This window comes from Littorina saxatilis, linkage group LG12 (assembly GCF_037325665.1).
Source record: "Littorina saxatilis isolate snail1 linkage group LG12, US_GU_Lsax_2.0, whole genome shotgun sequence".
Classification (NCBI taxonomy): Eukaryota; Metazoa; Mollusca; class Gastropoda; order Littorinimorpha; family Littorinidae; genus Littorina; species Littorina saxatilis.
The window spans coordinates 2,640,499-2,653,405 of record NC_090256.1 but is presented as its reverse complement, the minus strand read 5'-3'; the positions used below and the strand labels follow the sequence as shown (position 1 = coordinate 2,653,405).

General features: G+C 44.7%; 1 protein-coding gene across 1 annotated transcript in view; it reads left to right on the top strand.

The window, feature by feature from the left end:
• The first annotated feature begins 6,320 nt into the window (after positions 1-6,320).
• LOC138981050 (uncharacterized) overlaps positions 6,321-12,907 on the top strand; it is a 57,481-nt gene continuing 50,894 nt past the window's right edge. Inside the window, exon 1 of the mRNA XM_070353850.1 lies at positions 6,321-6,753. The gene's annotated coding sequence lies outside the window, so the exon portion shown is untranslated. The remainder of the gene's footprint in view (positions 6,754-12,907) is intronic.

The window sequence follows — 12,907 nt, the reverse complement described above, 5'->3', positions numbered from 1 at the left end:
GTCAAATTTCATAAAGATCGGTCCAGTAGTTTGGTCTGAATCGCTCTACACACACACACAGACAGACAGACACACACACACACACACACACACACACACACACACACACACACACACACACACACACACACACATACACCACGACCCTCGTCTCGATTCCCCCCTCTACGTTAAAACATTTAGTCAAAACTTGACACAATGTAAAAATGGAAACATTTCCTGTTCCAAATGGCTGCGTCCATTTACATGGTAGAGCAAAGGACTTGTGATCCGAAGGTCACGTGTTTCAATCCAGGCTTCTGGGACAGACACGGGGCAATTTTATGTGCTGAATAAAAGACGGTATCCATGTCCCACCCCTTTGTCACTCCAGTGGCACGTAAAAGACCTTGGTCATTCTGCCGTAAGTGCAAGTGGCTGATTACACCTAAACATCGACACGCGCACACCTGGATAGCGCGACTGTGTTGCTGCTAAGGGCAGAATATACCTGCGCAGTTTCAGCGGCACAGACGACGCACTGCATATTATTGATGCTGCGATGGGGATTGTGACGAGCTCTTAGTCTGTTTTCCTATCACACAACGTACGTGTAGCGGGCTGGGATAATCTGCAGTGCGTCGTCTGTCCTGCTGAAGTTACATAGGTGAGCGCCAGGCCTTAGCTTTTCGCTGCGAGTAAGCGACCCGAATTTCCCTGCGATGGGACAATAAAGTAATGACTAAAAAAAAAAAGTTGATGAAGCTTTTTCACATTGCGTAATTGCCTCCATCCGCCAGCCATCCTCCTCCCCCCCCCCTCCTCTTCGGGTCTGCCTAAACGCACGTACGTACTCACGCACGCACGGCACGCACGCATGATATTTGCTCGCACGCATGCATGCTCGCACGCATGATATTTGCTCGCACGCATGATATTTGCTCGCACGCATGATATTTGCTCGCACGCATGATATTTGCTCGCACGCATGATATTTGCTCGCACGCATGCTCTCTGCATGTCTGTTGGTTAATTATTATGTGTGTCTACTCGGTTTGTCTCGCAGTATTTCTCCGTCTCTGTCTCTCTGTCACTCTCTGTCTTTATCTCACCCCCCCCCCCCCCCTCCTATAATTCTATTGTCTCTGTGTAGAATGATGTCTAGCGTACGCTGTATTCAACTTTCATGATCTGTAAATGGCTAATTAAACATCTATTGCATAGCTCGAAGCGAGTCAAGCTTTTAATCCTGGGAAGCTGTTAATGTCATCTGGTCAGCTTAACCACAATGTCATTTCATCTAATTTTTAAAAAAAATATCTTCTACATATAAACACCTGCATGACAAAATGGACATAGAAACCTATGCATACACGCCAGAATAGAGAGAAACCGACAGATAGACAGACATACAGACGGTCACTTTTCACTAGAAAATGGTAAATAGGGCCTATTAGAGGAATTGTCAAACAGAGAAAGACTGGGTGTGTTCGCAACTATGTGTGTGTGTGTGTATGTGTGTGTGTGTGTGTATTTATGTATGTGTGTGTGTGTGTTGTGTGATTTATGTATGTGTGTGTGTGTGTGTGTGTGTGTATGTATGTATGTGTGTGTGTGTGTTAGTGTGTGTGTATGTGTGTGTAGTGTGTGTTAATGTCTGTTTGTGTGTGTTTGTGTGTGTCTGTGTGTCTGTCTGTCTGCCTGTCTGTCTGTCTGTCTGACATTTTCTCTGTCTATATGTGTGTCTCTCTCTCGCCTCTCTCTCTCTCTCTCTCTCTCTCTCTCTCTCTCTCTCTCTCTCTCAGATCAGCACTCACTTTTTAGAACAGCACTCAAGGTTATTATACTTTAACGCATATATACAAACCATCACAGATTATTGTTCGACCATCTGGGACTCTGCCAGTGCTAATATTTTAAAACCATTGTATAGTTTACATAGGCGAGCGCTAAAACTAATTTTACTGAAACAATCCAGTCTTGTATTTGATGATTATAAGAAAGTTAAGATTCTCCCATTAAAAGAAAGATTTAAATTAAATGAAGGCGTGCTCCTTCACAAAATACTTTCCGGCCGTGCACCGCGAACTTTCGTTGCAAACTTTAAAGTCAAACCAAACCGAAAGTTTAACGTCCCAATTCAAAGGATAGATCTCTTCAAGTCAAGCTTAGCCTATTCTGGTAGCGTCCTGTGGGATTATCTCCCGGAATTTGTGAGAGTCCCAATGAGTCTCAATACTTTCAAAAAACACCTTTCATTGTATTTAATGTTAAATTACGAAAAATCACAGTGATGGAAGACTTCGTTTAGTTATATTTTCATTTGACCAAAGCATCAGTGTTCATTATATCCTCACAAAAACACTGAAAGCTTTAATAACACATTTACTCATGCATGTGTATTCAGCATTGTTTTCACTACGTTACATATATTTGTGTATTATGTAATATGTAAATATTCATATGTTGTTGTTTTTCTCTACCTTTTTTTCTACGTGAATATCCGTGTAAATATGTGATTAGATTAGTCCCCTCTCTGGGCGAAGGCTGGTTGAAAAAAAGCTCGTTGTATTGCTTATGCCACAACCCTCGAAAAATAAAATTTGATTTGATTTGATTTGATTTGATTTGATTTGATCTCTCTCTCTCTCTCTCTCTCTCTCTCTCTCTCTCTCTCTCTCTCTCTCTCTCTCTCTCTCTCTCCAACGAACAATACGACTCAAACGTAAGAAATGCACTTAATGAAGCCACAGCTAAAGCCTCATGTTAAGCGCAAAGTCCCTATTTAGAAGTGGTCAAGCAAATAACAAGGTAGGCTGAAAGTGCTACAGCAAAAGGTCAGGGCGGTCAACAATGTCAATGGGGGAAACGCTTCATTGGCACCAGACTGACCGAAGCGCTCTGGAAAGCCAAAGACTTGGTTCATGTTAAGATCTATAGTGTTCAGTGGAGCAGAAGTAACCGTGAGCGCTTTTGCACTGTGTGTGTGTGTGTGTGTGTGTGTGTGTGAGTGTATGTGTGAGTGTATGTGTGTGTGTGTCATACACAGACAGACACACACACACGTGCACACACACACACATGCACACACACGTGCACACACACACACACACACACACACATATATATATACACACACACACGTAGGGGAGGGGGGGGGGTGGGTGCTAGAAAGCAAATGCCCCGAACTTTTTATTCTCCTCCTCACACCACACATTTTCGCTCAGTGACCCCTTTTCCACCGTCACTGTTCCTCCCATGGTCACGTGACGACTGGGTCGAATGACACAGATCAAACACTTTTTGTTCACCTTCCGTTCCCCCTTCCCCTTCTCCGCCCTCAACATTTTATGTTTGTGGTCATTCGTTGTTTTAGTTTTACGTTCTCGGACAACGCGCGGGTTGCAAAAGGGGTGTGTGTGTGTGTGTTGTGTGTGTGTGTGTGTGTGTGTGTGTGTGTGTGTGTGTGCGCGTATAGAACGATTCCAAGAAAACTACTGGTCTGATTTTCATGAAACATGAGAGTTCCTAGGTATGATATCCCCAGACTTTTTTTTCACTGTTGTGATAAATGACTTTGATGACGTTGAGGCCGCACTGTCACGCCCTCGTTTTTAACTAAATTGATTGAAATTTTGTTTAAGCAATCTTCGACGAAGCCCGGACTATGGTATTGCATTTCAGCTTTGTAGCTTGAAAATCTCAAAATTCTAATTAAAAATAAAATTTTAGTAATCGATCAAAATATTATTTTATCTTATTCTTTATCATTTCCTGATTCCAAAAACGTATAGATGTGTTATGTTTGGATTAAAAAAAAACAAGCTCAGAAAGTTAAAAAGAATATCTTAAAGCGCGCTTTCCTGCTAAGCGCAATAGCTATTGCGCTATACTTGCTTGTCAATTTCACTGCGGTTTCCTCGTGAAAAGTGTCAGCTATTTCCTTGCCGCGGGGATTGACGAAGCTGTATTGTCTTGGTGAAAGGAATGCAATGCGTTCAGTTTTATTCTGTGAGTTGAACAGATTGACTAAATATAGGCCTAGTAATTCTTACGCGACTTGTTTATTTCTTTGTTGCTGCGTACTGTGCATAGGCTTACAACCATGCTATATTTTGACATTCAAAGAAAACAGTTGGTTACACGTGGTTTAAGGCTTTTTACACCCCCGGTATAGGGGTGTGTATAGGATTCGGTCGATGTGTTTGTTTGTTTGTTTGTGTTCGCATATAGATCTCAAGAATGAACGGACCGATCGTCACCAAACTTGGTGAACAGGTTCTATACATTCCTGAGACGGTCCTTACAAAAATTGGGACCAGTCAAAGACACGGTTAGGGAGTTATTGGTGGATTAAGATTCTACAAGGACTTATAGAGGGACATCGATGTGTTTGTTTGTTTGTTTGTGTTCGCATATAGATCTCAAGAATGAACGGACCGATCGTCACCAAACTTGGTGAACAGGTTCTATACATTCCTGAGACGGTCCTTACAAAAATTGGGACCAGTCAAACACACGGTTAGGGAGTTATTGGTGGATTAAGATTCTACAAGGACTTATAGAGGGACATATTAATGGTCAAAGGGAAATAACCTTCTTTACCATTCTCACTGCCACCAACTGAGAAGGTTATTTCCCTTTGACGGGGGTGTTTTTCCTACCTCGGAGGAATTTCTTGTTAATGAATGATGTCAAGGTACATAAATTAAATCTTTACAAGAAGCAGACGTACCTATTCCCCCCTTTGATATAAAGCCCAGACTTGCCATACACATTCAGAGGTACGCTCCCTATTATCATAAATGGCATGTATGCACGATTGCAATGCACCTTGTGACTTCAGTTGTTTAAGCTAAAAGGATGGCTAAATCGCATGCTTACTGCACTCTATCATCAAAGTAAGGGGAGAACTTTTAGCTATAGAGGAGAGCTATTTTATCAGACCGGGCAACAATAAAAGAGCCTTAGTCACTCGACAACCCCTTTGCTCAATGGCTGGTCTAGACAGGAACAACAAACAAGTCGCGTAAGGCGAAATTACTACATTTAGTCAAGCTGTGGAACTCACAGAATGAAACTGAACGCACTGCATTTTTTCACAATGACCGTAGTCCGCCGCTTGTGCATAACGGAGTGAAACTGACGAGCTTGTTCAGCGCGGTAGTGGTTTCGCTGTGCTGCATAGCACGTTTTCTGTACCTCTCTTCGTTTTAACTTTCTGAGCGTGTTTTTATTCCAAACATATCATATCTATATGTTTTTAGAATCAGGAACCGACAAGGAATAAGATGAAATTGTTTTTAAATCGATTTCGGAATTTTTGTTTTAATAATAATTTTTATATTTTTAATTTTCAGAGCTTGTTTTTAATCCGAATATAACATATTTATATGTTTTTGGAATCAGAAAATGATAAAGAATGGGGGAATGGGGGTGGGGAAAGCAGGTATGTATTAGGAACAGGGGCCAGTGTGTGTGTGTGTCTGGTGGGGGGGGGGGGGGCGGCCGTGAACCAAATGATTCAATCAATCAATCAATCAATATGAGGCTTATATCGCGCGTATTCCGTGGGTACAGTTCTAAGCGCAGGGATTTATTTTTAAATTTTTTAATTTTTTATTTTATGCAATTTATATCGCGCACATATTCAAGGCGCAGGGATTTATTTATGCCGTGTGAGATGGATTTTTTTTACACAATACATCACGCATTCACATCGGCCAGCAGATCGCAGCCATTTCGGCGCATATCCTACTTTTCACGGCCTATTATTCCAAGTCACACGGGTATTTTGGTGGACATTTTTATCAATGCCTATACAATTTTGCCAGGAAAGACCCTTTTGTCAATCGTGGGATCTTTAACGTGCACACCCCAATGTAGTGTACACGAAGGGACCTCGGTTTTTCGTCTCATCCGAAAGACTAGCACTTGAACCCACCACCTAGGTTAGGAAAGGGGGGAGAAGATTGCTAACGCCCTGACCCAGGGTCCGGTCGAACTCGCAACCTCTCGCTTCCGAGCGCAAGTGCGTTACCACTCGGCCACCCAGTCCCAGATTCAGGCCACACTAACAGAAAAGAGAAAGTGGTGGCGGTGGGATGGTGAAGGGTCAACTGCACCAGGACCTTTCTTTCTAACCTCTGCTTTTCCTCCCTGGGCCTACTCCCCCGTCCGAAAATTCTTCTGTCCTTGCCGTGTCGGTGTCGCAAGTCAGTCGCACTACCAACCCCTCCTCCGACCGACACCCCCCCCCCCCCCTGCTTGAGACTACAAACTTTCTCTTTTGGGGCCCAGCTCTCTTCTCTTTCTTAACGATACCTGCGCTCTACTACCAGTCTGTCGCGCTGGTCCGCCGGCGTAGTGGAGACCCCACCTCGCTGTTCACCTTTTGTGCAGTTAGTTGGCGTTAAGTGTCACGCTTAGTGCAGTCACTCGTCAAGTCAGTGACAGTTTACAGTCACTCTTGTCAGTCACCCGATCACCAGTCCTTTTTTTGGCCGTGTTTTTTTCTTCCTGTGGGCTGTGTTTCGGTCTGTCTGGGTGGAAACTGGTGATCGCACAAGGACGACATCAGCTGTTCTGACGTACACGTACAGGCTAAATTGGTCTGTCTGTGTATGTGTGTGTGACCCGAGTTTACCTATGTCGTTGTGCGAGCAAAGCTGTTTGAACAAGTTGGCCTGATCTTGGCTCGACTGTGCTGACTTGTTCGGTGTGACCCTGAATTCACTACACTCACTGCAGCGCGGATCTGTCGGACAAAATCAGGTGAGTTTAGTTTGCTTACTTAGTAATGAGGTCCATTACTCCGATCTTAATTATGCTACATATTTAAAAAGTGTGATCAACTCATTATGAATCTGGTCTTATCTATTCCATTACACTGAGTAGCTCTGTCGGGATAAGGTCGGATGATATTTCTAAAATTGTTTGTCGTCACGCTCATAAAATACCTATCTCAGTGTTAGGCATTTATGTAGTGAAACTACAGGGGAAGCTACTGGAAGGGTATTTATCATGTGTTAGAGCGTACAAACTCTCAGACCATCGGAAACCATTGCCACGGTAACGTAAGCAAAACTGCCGATCTCGTTTCTTGAGTTAAGCACTTTTTCTTTATGCTACACAAAGACTTGTTTTGAGAATGTGAAAGTATGCAAATGCTCTTTTTGGGTTGTTATGCAGTTTTGCTGATTGAAAATGTTGCTGTCAGCTCTTTATCTCGCGTTTATCCAGCTCAGTGTCACCGTTCGAGATAGGCAGTTTGCAACTTATAACTAAAACAAGTCGCGTAAGGCGAAATTACAACATTTAGTCAAGCTGTCGAACTAACAGAATGAAACTGAACTCACTGCAATTTTACAGCAAGAGCGTATACTCGTAGCATCGTCAGTCCACCGCTCGATGCAATGGCAGTGAAATTGACAAGAAGAGCGGGGTAGTAGTTGCGCTGAGAAGGATAGCACGCTTTTCTTTATCTCTATTCTTTTTAACTTTCTGAGCGTGTTTTTAATCCAAACATATCACATCTATATGTTTTTGGAATCAGGAACCCACAAGGAATAAGATGAAATTGAAATTGAAGGAAAGGAGATAAACGCGCAAAACACTGGAGACCTTCTAAAAATAGTAACGTGCAGTGACCTTCTAAAAATAGTAACGTAGTAACGGGAATATGGATTGACGCCACACGGAGGAAGGGAGATAATCGCGGCTGAAAACACTGGAGAAGATAAGGAAGAGTTACTGGTAGTGGATCCCGACAACAACAACAAAAAAACAAAAAAACCGGTTCAGCGCGCACAGCGCTGCGCGCTGAGAGCACGTGTTGAAATATCTCATCGATGAGGTTGTGTCCGGGGTGTAGCTGAATACGGTGTCCAAATTTGAAAAAGATCCACCGAGAACTTTGGCCGTGCATCGCGAACAGACAGACAGACAGACAGACAGACAGACAGACACTAGTCGTATATATATAGATGTCATGCCTGCAGAAATTCCGCTTATCTCACTTTCATTGCATGTAGTGGACGAGTTCCGGTTTTTGTTTGTGTCCCTGCTGTTCGGTATGCCCCGACCCAAGACAAACACTGTTTAATGTCCGCTTTTGGAAAAGCAAATTTCTTGTTGAGTTCATGTACGCTGTTTGTACTAGTCTTACGGAGGACCAAGACTGAATATAAGTTTGAATAGCTTTCAGTACTCTTCAAAAAGACGAAACTACATCCTTAAATCGAATTGCGTAGCCTTGGAGTTCCGTGAACCAAGGGGTGGGGCAGAGTCAGCTTGCATTCAGATTGGTTGGATCATGTGCTTGTGTGGTGTGACCCGTATGTTTATAAACAATTACTTATTTAGCACATGAGCTTCTAAATAATGATTATTTAGCTAAAACTGGTGAAAAAAACATGACAAAGTATCCAAATAATTATTTGACAAACGGAATGCCATAGACCCGATCTTACCTCTTGCCATTACACTTGATAAGGAAGTTGTCAGACCTGAAATAGAAATCAATTCAAGCACACCTGAGACAGGTGCTTCAGTGCGACTTGAGTTTATATATCGTATTCTTTCTCGAAGCACATCTTAAAGTGCAAGTCCGATCTTAAGTCTTGCCATTACACTTGATACGGAAGTTTTCAAACCTGTATTAGAATTCACTTCAATCAAAACTGAGGCAGGTGCTTTAATGCGACTTGATGTTATGCGGTACGTATATGTTGTTGTTGACAGGCGCAGTGGCTTGGCGGTAAGACGTCGGCCTCCTAATCGGGAGGTCGGGAGTTCGAATCCCGGTCGTTGCCGCCTGGTGGGTTCAGAGTGGAGATTTTTCCGATCGCCCAGGTCAACTTATGTGCAGACCTGCTTAGTGACTTAACCCCCTTCGTGTGTACACGCAAGCACAAGACCAAGTGCGCACGAAAAAGATCCTGTAATCCATGTTCGGTGGGTTATAGAAACACGAAAATACCGAGCATGCCTCCCCCGAAATCGGCGCATGCTGCCTGAATGGCGGTGTAAAAACGGTCATACACGTACAAATCCACTCGTGCTTAAAACATGAGTGAACGTGGGAGTCTAAGCCCATGGACGAAGAAGAAGAAGAAGAAGAAGTTGTTGTTGTTTCTTGCCAAAGCCCACCTTAAAGTGCAAGTCCGATCTTACCTTTTGCCATTGCACTTGATAAGGAAGTTGTCAGACCTATAATAGAAATCACTTTAAGCAAAACTGAGACAGGTGCTTGAATGCGACTTGATTTTATCTATATATTTATTCATTTAATTAGTTTTAGCGATATGTCCATCTCAAAGTGCATTTCCATGTACTGCGTCATCAAAGACACACGTCAAATGATGTGACCATGCCCGAGATACTCTCTTATGTTTAGAACAGCCAATTTATTTTGGCTAATAAATCATGAAAAATGTCACGATCTTACATTAAATAGAAACAGTTGATGTTTAGAAATGCATATGTTTTTTATAACCACTTAGCTTTTAATCCCTATTAACCTTTGCACATTTTAACCTCTGTATGACCAAACATTTAAAAAGAAATTAAAAATTCTGGAGAAAGAGACTCTGTCTGTCTGTCTGTCTGTCTGTCTGTCTCTCTCTCTCCCCTCTCTCTTTCTTTCTCTTTCACTCTCTGTCTTTCTGTTTCTCTCTGTGTGTCTCTCTCTCTCTCTCTCTCTCTCTCTCTTTCTCTCTCTCTCTTTCTCTCTCTCTCTCTCACACACACACACACACACACACACACACACACACACACACACACACACACAAACAGGTTGTCGCAGGTTGACACAGGTTGTCACGCACACATGCACACTCGGCACACACACATACACACACACACACTAACAAAGCCTTCATATACACAACAAGAAATTAAAAATAAATTAAAAATTCTGGAGAAAGGGACTTTTCTCTTTTGGACATCAGCCCCAATAAACTGTTTGCACGTGTTGACCGCTCCTTCCCCACTTGTTGACCACTCCTTCCCCACTTGTTGACCACTCCTTCCCCACTTGTTGACCGCTCCTTCCCCACTTGTTTTGACCATTCCTTCCCCACTTGTGTTGACCACTCCTTCCCCACTTGTGTTGACCACTCCTTTCCCGCTTGTTTTGACCACTCTTTCCCCACTTGTTGACCACTCCTTCCCCACTTGTTGACCACTCCTTCCCCACTTGTTTTGACCACTCCTTCCCCACTTGTTTTGACCACTCCTTCCCCACTTGTGTTGACCACTCCTTCCCCACTTGTTTTGACCACTCCTTCCCCACTTGTTGACCACTCCTTCTCCACTTGTGTTGACCACTCCTTCTCCACTTGTTTTGACCACTCCTTCTCCACTTGTTTTGACCACTCCTTCCCCACTTGTTGACCACTCCTTCCCCACTTGTGTTGACCACTCCTTCCCCACGTGTTTTGACCACTCCTTCCCCACTTGTTGACCACTCCTTCCCCACTTGTGTTGACCACTCCTTCCCCACTTGTTTTGACCACTCCTTCCCCACTTGTTTTGACAACTCCTTCCCCACTTGTTGACCACTGCTTCTCCACTTGTGTTGACCACTCCTTCTCCACTTGTTTTGACCACTCCTTCTCCACTTGTTTTGACCACTCCTTCCCCACGTGTTGACCACTCCTTCCCCACTTGTTGACCGCTCCTTCCCCACGTGTTGACCATTCCTTCCCCACTTGTGTTGACCACTCCTTCCCCACTTGTGTTGACCACTCCTTCCCCACTTGTGCTGACCACTCCTTCCCCACTTGTGTTGACCACTCCTTCCCCACTTGTGTTGACCACTCCTTCCCCACTTGTGTTGACCACTCCTTCCCCACTTGTTTTGACCACTCCTTCCCCCACTTGTTTTGACCACTCCTTCCCCACGTGTTGACCACTCCTTCTCCACTTGTTTTGACCACTCCTTCTCCACTTGTTTTGACCACTCCTTCCCCATTTGTGTTGACCACTCCTTCCCCACTTGTTTTGACCACTCCTTCCCCACTTGTTTTGACCAATCCTTCCCCACTTGTTGACCACTCCTTCCCCACTTGTTTTGACCACTCCTTCCCCACTTGTTTTGACCACACCTTCCCCACTTGTTTTGACCACTCCTTCCCCACTTGTTTTGACCATTCCTTCCCCACGTGTTGACCACTCCTTCCCCACTTGTTTTGACCACTCCTTCCCCACTTGTTTTGACCATTCCTTCCCCACTTGTTTTGACCACTCCTTCCCCACGTGTTGACCACTCCTTCCCCACGTGTTTTGACCACTCCTTCCCCACGTGTTGACCACTCCTTCCCCACTTGTTTTGACCACTCCTTCCCAACTTGTTTTGACCACTCCTTCCCCACGTGTTGACCACTCCTTCCCCACTTGTTTTGACCACTCTTTCCCCACTTGTTTTGACCACTCTTTCCCCACTTGTTTTGACCACTCCTTCCCCACGTGTTGACCACTCCTTCCCCACTTGTTTTGACCACTCCTTCCCCACTTGTTTTGACCACTCTTTCCCCACTTGTTTTGACCACTCCTTCCCCACGTGTTGACCACTCCTTCCCCACTTGTTTTGACCACTCCTTCCCCACTTGTTTTGACCACTCCTTCCCCACTGTTTTGACCACTCCTTCCCCACGTGTTGACCACTCCTTCCCCACTTGTTGACCACTCCTTCTCCACTTGTGTTGACCACTCCTTCTCCACTGTTTTGACCACTCCTTCCCCACGTGTTGACCACTCCTTCCCCTCTTGTTTTGACCACTCCTTCCCCACTTGTGTTGACCACTCCTTCCCCACGTGTTGACCACTCCTTCCCCACTTGTTTTGACCACTCCTTCCCCACGTGTTGACCACTCCTTCCCCACGTGTTGACCACTCCTTCCCCACTTGTTTTGACCACTCCTTCCCCACTTGTTTTGACCACTCTTTCCCCACTTGTTTTGACCACTCCTTCCCCACGTGTTGACCACTCCTTCCCCACTTGTTTTGACCACTCCTTCCCCACTTGTTTTGACCACTCCTTCCCCACTTGTTGACCGCTCCTTCCTCACGTGTTGACCACTCCTTCCCCACTTGTTGACCACTCCTTCTCCACTTGTGTTGACCACTCCTTCCCCACTTGTTTTGACCACTCCTTCCCCCCTTGTTGACCACTCCTTCCCCTCTTGTTTTGACCACTCCTTCCCCACTTGTGTTGACCACTCCTTCCCCACGTGTTGACCACTCCTTCCCCTCTTGTTTTGACCACTCCTTCCCCACTTGTGTTGACCACTCCTTCCCCACGTGTTGACCACTCCTTCCCCACGTGTTGACCACTCCTTCCCCACGTGTTGACCACTCCTTCCCCTCTTGTTTTGACCACTCCTTCCCCACTTGTTTTGACCACTCCTTCCCCACTTGTTTTGACCACTCCTTCCCCACTTGTTGACCACTCCTTCCCCACTTTTTTTATCAGCTGTAAACTTTTCTTTGTGCGTGTGTGTGTGCGTGTGTGTGTGTGTATGTGTGCGTGTGTGTGTTTGTGTGTGTTTGTGTGTATGTGTGTGTGTGTGTTTGTGTGTGTGTGTGTGTATGTGTGTGGGTGTGTGTGTGTGTGTGTATGTGGGTGTTTGTGTGTGTGTGTGTATGCGTGTGTGTGCGTGTGTGTTCGTGTGTTTGTTTGTTTATGTGTGTGTGTGTGCGTGTGTGTGTATGTGTGTGTTTGTGTGTGTGTGGGTGTGTGTGTATGCGTGTGTGAGCGTGTGTGTTTGTGTGTGTTTGTGTGTATGTGTGTGTGTGCGTGAGTGTCTGTCTGTCTGCCTGTTTGTACGTGAGTGTGTGTGTGTGTATGTACTGCTGAATCTTATGTACGTGCGCCTCTGCTATCACAGTCGTGCATTCGCGTATTTTTTTGTTATCTCTCACA